Source organism: Ischnura elegans, chromosome X (assembly GCF_921293095.1).
Source record: "Ischnura elegans chromosome X, ioIscEleg1.1, whole genome shotgun sequence".
Taxonomy (NCBI): domain Eukaryota; kingdom Metazoa; phylum Arthropoda; class Insecta; order Odonata; family Coenagrionidae; genus Ischnura; species Ischnura elegans.
This window is the reverse complement of record NC_060259.1, coordinates 15,740,312-15,752,551: the sequence shown is the minus strand read 5'-3', so window position 1 is coordinate 15,752,551 and position 12,240 is coordinate 15,740,312.

Genomic DNA, 12,240 nt, shown 5'->3' with positions numbered 1-12,240 from the left:
TTAACTTATAATCTGGCTAAATCCCTACAATAGAATCCGAATGTAAATGTGTGGATGAATATCAGGGGTGTTTCTGAAGGAGGGAGCTGCAACCCCTGACAACTCCTGTCCTATGAATAGGTATGCGACCAACGATGCATAACAGTAAAATGTGTTGCCAATATTTCAGGAGGAACCCTCGTCTCCATATCCTCTGACCAAAGTAAGGCACAATTCTCTCTTCTTACTCTTTCATTTATTCTTGGAAAATCGTTGGTCTTCAAAATAATCCACCTGCTGCAACTCTCCATAATTGCAGAATCTTTTTCATTTCTAAATGATGGTGGGGAAGTTGTAGAATCTAAATAGGTGCTGTGAAGACAACAGGACTAAGATAATGTTGACAAGTAACGCTTACCATGTATAGATGAGGGAGAGAGAAAATTATCGACAAGAAATACTATCCCTGCACTTCGGATGAGAAATATTCACATTTGGAATTTTAACTCATCAGATTTAATTGAAGCACATTTGAGTAAAGGCACACCAGAAGCAGTCATATAAAATTAATGCTCTTGAGTTGAATTTGGCCTCTCTACTGCAATACATCAGACTGTTAGCAATTTTTGTCATGTATGGGTAACCAATTTCATTGGCAAGGTTTTATACTTAAAGATGGGGTTCAGAAATCTTAAACTATTATTTTAAACGGCCAATATCCTTCAATATGGTGAAATTCCTTTCTTTGCCTCCCGCCCCTTCTATTCAGCTCTTCCGAAGCAGATTCTCATTGTGCTTCCCATCAAGAGCTTGGACACAACTCTTCGATGCCACTCATTTTTGCATGGAACCCTCGAATGTAACAGATGCTTGCTTGGCTGTGACACCTACCTGGAAGGTATGATATGATGAGTATAATGAGAAAGTATTGCTTGTAAACAGGTTTGCAAAATGAAAGAAGTAACAATCATATATTTGGTAACACCTTTGAGGTAATTCTAGTTTTATTTCCAACATACTACTTGTTTGTTTTTCAAGGGATAACGTCTGTTGGTGATAGTCTCATCAGAGTCTCAGAAAATATTACACTTGGCTAAGCATTGTACTAATTTGAAATGATTGAAAAAATTGAAACCTAAACATTAGGCCACCTCCTTAACTGTTACCTTCATGAGAATCCGAATGCATTTTCCATTTAAGCACATGAGATAGCTCTCAAGTCAAGGTCACAAATACTATAAAATACCAATTCTTCTAAAATGTTTGGCAATTTTAATCATCCCACCTTCAAGGCTATAAATCTATGCTCATGCAAGGTTGATCTCTATACCTTTTACAACAATCATCTATTTTTTTACCACAATTTTCAGGAAAATGGCACCAAAATCATGGTTTGGTATGAACTTAATGATTTAATTGTGATTCTAACTTTAATGTACTATTGTTTCCAACAATATGTAGACACCCACGAGCCCCACTTTTCTGATATGGTCAAGTCAATAAAAACTTGGACGGTTGGCACATGAGGTAGGTACCATGCATCCCTCGCCCGAATGCCAACAAGAGCTAATGAGTACGGATACAGGGGCTATTGGGCTAACGAGACAGGAGTTGAACTCCAGGCACATAAGCCCAAGCAAATGGAATGCACTGAGGAAACTCACGGTCACGCACAGGTTGGGCTGTCGGAGTGTTTTCTTTCATACACCGTGGCCAGGTTTTTCCTCTCTTTGAATTAACTTTTAATTAATGACTATATTTATTAAAATAATAGCCATAAATAATTATACATTTATGACCAAATGAATACAATCCATTTTTTCAACTTAAAATGATTTTTGAGTAATCATGCCAAAACATTTCTATTTGGAAATCTTAAGCCTCACCTTCTGATCTCATCACCAGTAATGTAAGAAGAACACCATGGCTGCCTAATTCACTCTACCTAAGCACGATAGATAACTTACAGGGATTTATGAGAAAGGAATGGCAATCGAAGGGGCCCAATAGCAGTGGAGGTGCAAGAGGCACCTGTACATGACAAGTGGAATTCATTTTGATGACGGCCTCATATAAGACAAAAATTACTTTCATCAATGCCTAAACGTCTAAAGAAAGTTGTATAGGCAGCGGGTGACACCATTTAATATTAATAAACTGAAAAAATGTAAAGTTTTACCAACTAAGCACCCATTCTACGCCAAAAAATCTAATAAATCACCGAAAAATCATGGGTGAGACAAATTTGAAAACATGGGTGTCATCCATTTCAGTCATGGTTATTTAATTATTAATAGTCGTTGGATTATTTGGGACAAAAGAGTTTATATTCCACTTTATTTCTACTTGGTCCTCAAGTTTGAATAGTATGAATATCGATTGAGTAACAAACATTTCTCATGCTCTAGGGCTATCAAAATGATTTCAACTAGTGTATTTGGTTATTTATTGAGTGTGGCCTATACTAGAAGGGATTCTTCTCAACGGATGGGACAGTAATTATTTGCAAAGACATGAAGATACAACCTCTCCCACTTCCTCTGCTTATAAAAATGATAGTTACTTTGGATTCGAACCCTCCCAAAACTTGCAGTAAATGCACATGAAACATACCTATCCAGCTACGGAGCCAAAACGTAGGTAAATGGTGAGTCCAAATATGGATCTAGAGAGTGGGAAAACACTCCAACAGCCCAACCTGTGTATGAAAGTGAGTTTCCTCAGTGTATTCCATTGGCTTTTGGATTTTGCACCTGTAGTTTGACTCCTGTCTCGCTAGCCTGATCACCCCTGGATCTGTCCTTGTCTACTCTTGTTGGCATGCCGGCGAGGGATGCAGGTTACCTCATGTGCCAACCATCCAAGTTTTGACCGAATCGACCACATAAGGTAAGTGGGGCTCGTGGGTGTCCTCATATTATCGAAAGTGATAACACATATATTTATGGCCCTGAAAGTGGAATGAGAAAATTCCTAAATATTGGTAATTAATTGTTATTTTACTATATTTATGATCATAACTCAAGAGAACCATCTCATGTTAATCCCATGAAGAGCTTGAATGCAGGTCTTTAATGCTTCTCATATTTGCCTGGAACCCTTGAATGAAACTCATAATGCTGGGCAATGACATTTATGCATATTCAATGCTCCCTCTCTTCACTGACCACCTCTTTCAGCAGCCTCATTGGTTTGGAAATGCTTCCCATCATAGCATGTCCAGTTAATCCATGTGTCTTTTGAAAATGTATCTGCCCTAGTAACACAGTCTTTGTTTTTTGGTAGGCATCGTTGGGAAAGCGTTGGGGACACTTGTGGCCAACAGACTGTGTTACTAGGGTGAGGACCACCTCCACTTCACTTAGGGCTGAATAATAGCTCAGGTTAACACTACTACGTAGCCAGCATGCAACATTGTTTCCTTCATACAGCTAACTCTAGAAATCTAATCACGTTATTGATGGTGCAGGGTACCTAGATGTGTTTATAAGCCTCCAGAATCACAGCTACTACCTTGTTAGGAAAGTGGCAACCTGAGACTGCAACAGTGGCTGAAAATTGATAGTTGCTATGTGTGAAATTCAGCATGAGTACATTGGCTGAGGTCCTACCATAAGGAGCCATTTATTAATCTTGTAACTATAAAAATTTGAAAGTGGTGATGCTTATGACAAGTGTGAGAGATGTTAGGAGGTGTAGAAGACTATTTGTTATTATTAAAATGAATTTAATGTCAGCAGTTTTGCTGCATAACTACTGTGTAAAATCCCATTCTCAACAAGTTGAATGAAATAGCATCAATATCTTGGACTACGAAAATGTTTCATTTTGAGTATTTGGTAGTGACACAGAGTGATGCTCACTCAAGATGCTTGCATTCCATCAGTTTTGCCAGTACATCCATTTAATGCTTATTCTTTTGAATGATTTCTCATGTTTCTAATATGATACACCGGAGTAATGTGAGTTCGCTGTGTCACTCAGGTGAATGTTCTGAGTGATTTAATTTATCGCTGATTATTTCCTTGAAATGAATACGAGGAATTAAAAGCAAAACTAGGTTTTCCTGTTATCTAATAAGTTGTTATATGATTGGGAATCAAATTTTTGTAAGCAAAAAATTCAGTCTTTAGATTTTTTCTCAAGGAATGTATCAATTTAACTTGATCTTCCCCTTAAGCAGTCATTTTCTGGTAGCTTAATGACTCCAAATGCTGTTCTTTCTCATCATCAGAATGGTGGTGTATGGTTCAAGCCTTATTTATTGCCTTTGAGATTTTCTATTTAAGCCTCTGACTGAAAACATCACGCACGTTTTTATCCCCTCTCATATGTCTCCACACCAAGAACCTTCCCTTGCACTTGAGCAAGATCCAATGGTTCACTTGGGGTCCACCTGTGCTTTCATGTGCAATCGTCTTTGAAAAAGTTATAAAAGTAACACTCACCAGGTGTCATCGAGAAATGCAACCATGGCATTAACTCTTTAAGGTCCTAAGGGACGTTTATGTCCCAAAATTTTGAAATTCTCTCAAATTCAATTGACGAAGTCTATAATTGTTAGAATTGGTTATCTTGAAGAATAGGCTATTGGCTTCTATTTGAATTCTTTTTGTGATATCCTTTCGATATTGTTGCTTCCACTTTGTTAAAAACTTTCATTTGAAATACTGTTTGCAAAGCAGAAATTTGATATTTTACAGCAAATTAATGAGAAGAACAATTATAACAGGATTTCGGTGTATCCTTCATGAGTTCCTGGTCTGTGGCATTAGTCACCTTGCAATTGTGCTTTAGTTTTGACAAAATTAGTGTTTATTTGCCATGGGGCACACATGTACATATGGACCATAGGGGAGCAAGAATTGGTATTATTTCACGTAAATTGATTCATGATAGTTGAATGGTTGCCGATATTAGCACCTGATAAATGGTAACCGAGGTTGAATGCAATGCCTACCCAACATGGAGATGGGTTTTAATATTTGGTTTGTGACTGTTCTGGAAATGGAAGGTTGAAAGTAATATGTTGCTTGCTGTGTCCCAACTTAGAGGTATTGTTTCAGAATTCCAACTGTCGCTTGCATAGACCTGCTCTCGGAATCATGTTCCCTGGCAGAAGGGAAAATGCCATACGTTTTGTATGCCGTGTGTTATCTCGCGGTGTAGATAGATTTACTAGACACTGCTCCTGTGTAAAATTTACATATGCTAAACAGACTGGATGCCATTGACATGCGTGGTCTAACCCTTCTGCAACACTCCAACCCAAGGCACATTTGTTTATTATTTTCAAAACGCAAAGCGTTCCTGATGATTTTAAAATTCCTTCAAGACATTATATTGGCAATGTACGGCACTGGTATGTCAGAATCGAGGGCCATTAGTCCCTAAAACTTGGAACCACATGATAACTCATCACTAAATGCTTCCCAGAAGTCTGGTCAATTATGATCAAGCTGTCAAAGTTTGGCCTCTGACTTCAGTCGAACACTGTGTCCAGAAGGAAACAAAACAATTGCAAAAAAGATCCAAATTCCTTGTCTAGAGATAATATTAGCTTATAACAAGTTCATGGGTGGGATCAGTCTAATGGACCAAAAATATCACATATGAAATTGACAGAAAGGCAAAGATTATATTTTACTTGCGAATATTTTTTGAGCTGTGGGATATTGCTGTAAATAAAGCTATTTATGCACAAAGTGACTATATGAAATAACTATTCCTGGGTATGTTATTGGTGATTCTTACTGTAGAACAAGTCATCGTCATGGTGGAGTAGTCATCTTTGTAAAAGATAACCTGCCCTTCAATAATTTGTCTGTAAAGACACACCATCTAAATGAAGATGTAATTTTTGAGTGTGCGGCCATAAAGTTCTCAACTGGAAACCGTACTTTTATAATTTAAGTAATATATAGGTCTCCTCTTGGCTGCTTCCATTCCTTTTTGGAGAAAATGGAAAACTTATTGTTATTCCTTACTGACTCACCTGCAAGGCCCAGCCTTGTTATTACAGGCGATCTTAATTGCAATCTATTAGCAGAAGGGAAAGAGCAAAAGCAACTATGGCACATTTTAAATGCCTTTAATCTTACTCCACTCGTCAACACCCCCACTAGAATCACTCATGACTGTAAAACGTTACATGATAATGTTTTCACAGACTACAATGAAATCAATGTAAATACCAAAGTTTTTGACCCAGCTTTATCTGATCATATGGCAATTATTTCTACTTTCAGAATTCCAAAAATGTCACAGCCATCAAATCCCTGTCGCTATGCTAGACATTTTACTGACTCCAACATTCATTATTTTCAACTACTATTAAATAATCAGAATTGGGCAGAACTCAATCCGTCAGAAAATGTTAACAACAACTTCAATGAATTCTATAATACTTTCAACTCTTGCTTTAACATTGCCTTTCCATTACAACGTGTAAAACCCAGGAGTACTTGTAATAAAATTAAACTGTGGCTAACACTTGATATTAAAAATATGTCTACCATAATTAGACAGATGTCAATTCAGGTCAAATCCTCAAAGGATACTATTCTACGTGAGCAATTCTGTGCCTTAAAAAAAACAATACAGATTTTCGATCAAGAAAGCAAAAAGGCAGTATAATGATGAATATATTTACAAAGCAGCAAACTATTCTAGAGCGGCTTGGGAAATCATTAAAATGTAATACTGGTTCTAACGTTGACATCCTGCCCTCTCAAATGCATGATATTTCCGGCAATTTACTTACCGATTTCTCTGATATATCTAATGCATTTAATCACTCATTTTTGAATCTGCCAGATACTAACCTTATTCCCCAAAGGAGCAACATAAAATATAATATTCGACATTTTAAGTCAATGTACCTGAAACCTTGCAGTGAAGATGAGCTTATCTCCTATCTAATTAAGGCAGGAAGGACAAGGTCTACTGATTCTGATGGAATTACAGGCATGATATTAAAAGATTGTAGGGATATTATTGTAAAGCCTTTGCTCTTTTTAGTGAACCAATCTCTGACAGAAGGCTTTTATCCTGAGTCTCTAAAAATATCTAAAGTTGTCCCAATCTTTAAAAAAGGTGACCGAGACGACATTAGGAATTATAGACCAATATCTATAATCTCTCATTTTGGAAAAGTCTTTGAATATGTGTATTGTAAAAGAATGACTGATTTCCTTGAGATCAACAACTTGCTCTCAGCTCATCAGTTTGGTTTTCGTAAGGAAAAATCTACTGTACAAGCACTTTTTGATGCGGTTGACTTTACAATTGAACAATTAAATGAAAAAAAAAAAATAATGGGGATATTTTTTGATATGAGAAAAGCCTTCGACTCTGCGGACCATGAACTCTTGCTGTTAAAATGCTTATCTCTAGGCATCAGAGGTATCTCTTTAAATTGGCTAAAAACCTACCTATCCAGACGAAAACAGAAGGTAACCATTCGACAAAATGGCATAAATTACTCATCCTCACTTAGGGAGTTTGACAAAGGTGTACCACAAGGGTCAGTACTAGGTCCACTGTTATTTTTAATATTTATCAATGACCTACCCAATAAGCTGATGGAAAACCCTAATAATAAGTGTATTTTATACGCTGATGATGTGAGTGTTCTAACATCCAGTAAAACTGAGATTGAAGTATTAAGATCCAGAAAACCATTAATAGAAAGTATGACTGAATGGTGTCCAAGCAACAACCTGGTTCTAAGTGCTGAAAAAACACAAGTGTCAATCTTCTCACATAGAAATTCTCCTTTACACGATGACTTTGATCTCGGTATGGTTAAAAACGTAAAATTCCTTGGTATTTATGTCGATTCTTACTTAAAATGGGAAACGCATATTGATTTCTTATGTAAAAAACTAAATACTGTTTTCTATCTGATGTCTGTGATCAAATATACTGTCAGTCTAGATGTGTTGAAGATGCTTTACTATGGTCTGTTCTGCTCTAGGATATCATATGGTGTCATGCTCTGGGGTTCCTCACCTAAGTTGCACAATGTTTTTTTAATTCAAAAGAAATTGTTGAGGGTAATGCTTAAACAGCATCACCGAGCTCACTGCAGACCTCTATTTAAAAATCAACATTTGTTAACTGTGCCTTGTATATACATATACCACTCTGTAATCTATGCAAAACAACACCTCAGCGATTTCATTCAAAATAATAGTATACACTGCTACAATACCAGAAAGAGTAATGATCTACATGTCACACAAAAAATTTTTACCCATACCACCAAAGGACCCCGTGCAATGTGCACGAAACTATATAATAAGTTGCCTGCCTATATAAAATGTGAAAATAGAATACTTGTATTTAAAAAAATTATTTTTACTTATCTTCTTGAAAAATGTTTCTATAGCATAAATGAATATTTGAGTACATAGCATGTAAGGTTTCACAGTGTAAAATTTTATATTCAATGTGTATATTGTACTTTAAACTAATATTTGATATTTTGACGTGTCCTATATACCTGCCTAGTGTGTAACTAGTGTATTGTATCACTCCGGACAAATAAAAAATTCAAATTCAAAGTTAAGAATGCGTGAATCGTGAGCATATTGCCACTTTGCCTCTCCAATACAAGCAAATCTTAGAAAAGTTCCTTATCAGAAACTATCCCAATAGGCCGAGAGGTGTTTTAGGTCCTCCTGTCCATAGTTGTAGGAACAGCATACTCACACCATAGCCTGAACAGAAGTTGTTAAAAATGCCAAGATGGAAGAGGTGAGCTGAATGTGTAAAAAATGAAATTGAAAACTGAACAACTAATATGTGTGAATATCCCAGCTATATTTGTGTTCCACAAAGGTATACATTGTTATCACTGTGCATAGGATTACTACAGTCATGCAAAAATAATTACATTTTAAAATGAAAAAATTAGGTATAATGCTAACTTTGTACTCTCAGTAGGGATGTAAATCTCATGTAGCTTTTTATAGAAGTTTGCGCAAGTTTTTTTTTAAGCATGATGATATGATATTTACAATAAATATTGTCATGAGAAAATTTCTGATATATAAAGTTTGTAATTGATACTTATAATAAATTTTCTTATAAGAAAAATTCTTACAAGAAAAATTGTTATAAGAAAATTTCTTATAAGAAACACGTCCAATTTCTGATAAGAAATTTTCTTATAGAAAAATTCTTATAAGAAAAATGCCCAATTTCTGATAGGAAATTTTCTTATAAGAAATTTCCAATAGGGAGGAGGTGCAAATGGACCGTACACTCCCCGGAAACGGTAACGAGGAGGCTGATGAAGATAATTCGAATCTATTGATCCATATTCTTCCTGAAGGCATGTTTGTATTGTACATTAATTAGTCATTGTCTAAATGTATGAACGTGTGAATTTACACAAAAATGCACCATGTTATTGCCACTAAACTTGTGTGAATGCATGAGCAGAAATATAATCTCTTCTAATTCGGTTCATGCAGTTGTAGATGTTCCCTTCTGGTCCATTCACACAAACAGACATTAACTCGTACAGGTTAATGTATCGTGTAAACAGGCCTTAACACAAGTGAGGCTCCCACTTCTACAGAAAAGTGGGTACAAACTTGAATGAAGTATAGGAGCAAAATTGAGCAAAGAAGTAGCTTTTCTTGAACAATTACAACTTCTTTTATCAAAGTTGAAAATAAGTCTGTTGCTTTGCCCACCCTTACTAATAATATTGAATGTGACGCTTGTGATAGTACCTCCAGTGAAAACTTGCATTTATCATTTTGAGAGAGTGCCTGCAGTTATTCCTCAGACTATTCAGAGCATTAGAAAAGAGAAATGTTGGAAATCAGTGTCAAACGCATAATAACATTGAAAGAAATCCTACTCTGTATTGCAGGATTTCATGTTTATGTTACATTAATATTTCCTCATTATGTGATCATACTATAATATGTACTCGACATCTAATGATATGCCTAAAAATAATAAAATTCAATGATTCCCTTCAGGATCTTAATTTTCCCATTAATTTTGGCAGCCATTATTCCACTATTAGTCTTATTTTAAGGTCTGTGTTGCCTCTCATGTAAAAAAAGGTTGAGAGATTGAATGTTAAGGGAAACCGAGTTAACCCAAGTACTGCACTATAACTTCTTCACTGTTGCGGTGGAGCTCTTAGTTTCAAGCGCCATCACCAAGACCAGACACCTGGCTGAGGTCATTGCCCTGGGACCCTGAGGTCCCTGCCGCTGCCACCAGAGTATGCTAAACCTAGTGCCATGAAGGCCCCAGGTGAGAGAGACGCTGACGAGAGGGGAACGGAGAAGGACTACCACGCGCGAGACACATATATAGAGCATCTGTATAGCTTACCATCGTAATAAACATGGTCAAATTTACTTTCGTGTAATTTATTGAAGTGAGGTTAGTTACCGGATTACCCCATTCCCCTTCACTGTAGTATGAGACCACTTGCTCTCACTTTGAGGCAAATATTAGCTAAGGTTTCCCCATCTCTATGGCCATCAGCCAGCATTATTTCCTTCATAATACTGACTTTGAAAATCTAATTGTGCTATTTAAGATTCAGGGTACTTTGGTGTGTTTCTACTCCTTGTAGGCCACAGTTATTAGGTTATTTAGAAGGTGGTAACCCAAAATGGCAAAGACAGAAGGATATTGGTGGACATAATGTTTGAAAAAGTTCATGACTGCATTGACTGAGGTTCAATTCAATGAAGTGAATAGAATTCCTCTCTCTATTGAAATTCATAAGAAATTATGTGAGGTGCTCACTGCATTTGTTTTTTCTTTGGTCATCACCTGTTTAGGTTTCATTGGACTTGATCATCTCCTATGTTAGTGAGATTGTCCACACCTAGGAGGGGGAAAACATCCCTTGAGATTCACTTTAGAACATGACCTCAGATTGTTAATTTTACATATCATGTCCATTTTGGATATGTAATGTGCCTAAATATATTATTTTTGATGATGCAAATGATTTAATGCTGGTGGCTGGAAAAACACTCCTAAAAATTGCTCTTCAAATGTATTCAAGCCAACTGTTAGCTCATTCGTAATCAAATGGAAAAGTTTTGTTATTTGCCTAAATACATTTATTTTTATTGCTACAAATAATTTAATGTTGGTGATTGAAACAACACTCCTAAAAAAATCTCTTCAAAAGTGTTCAAGTGAATAGTCAGCTCATTTGTAATCAAATGAAAAAGTTTTCATATTCACATAGCTATCAATTTCATATCAGCAGTTCCTTAAGATGGTCGCATTCCACGGATCCTGTCATTTCAATCAAACAATACTAAAATTGTGTCAAACTATGTACTTATTTTTTCCATAATGATAATCAGGGGAAATGTGAGAAGATTTTGTAGCACACATGATTTCTTTTTTGATTTATGATACCTTTTGATGCTTACTTGTGAACAAATTTGGATGAAATAATATCACATAAGGGAATCTTACTGATTTACTGTAATCTATTTTGTCTCTTGATTTGGAATAATATTTTCAGAATCAGAAAGGCATTCCTTTGGCTAATTAATGCTGAATGCATCAATTACTTGACTATATCCAGTGGCATGGTGAGGGGGGAGGTCTTAGGGATACTTATCCCCTGAAATAAAAAACACAATTACTCTCCTTCATACCCTGTTTAAAAACATCTGCCCCCTAGTTTTGGTACCCCCGCCAAACAAAATTCCTGGCTACCCTACTGAATATATCCTTTGAGAAGTCAGTTTCCAGTATTTCATTGCATATTAATGTTAACAGAAAATTAAAATTGCAGTGCAAGACTCTCAAAGGTATCAAGAATATGTTCAAGTATCCAGGAAATGATTGTTTTTTCATTTCTAATGATGAATGCCGAGCATGAATGATTAGAAGTTTGCCACAACAATCAAATCTCTAAGAGCACAAAATATTTCCTAGATATCTAGATCATATCTACAATGTCTTGGATATCTTAAATATCTTCTAGATGTCTAGAAAATGTCTTTTCTGAGCAGAGACTCTAATTATATTATTAATTCCAGCAGCCTCCCCTTCCATCATGCACTCCCGTCTTCAATTTACAATAAGACCTACTCCCTTTCATTCTATCTAAAAATTCTTCTATCTAAAAATCCCCTTTTCCTTCCTCTCCCTCGTTTACCTAACATTCTTCCCTCAAACACTGCTTTCAACATTCCCTCCCTGCTAACATTGTAAGTCTCCATCCATACTTTCTGTCTCCTCTGTATCTCA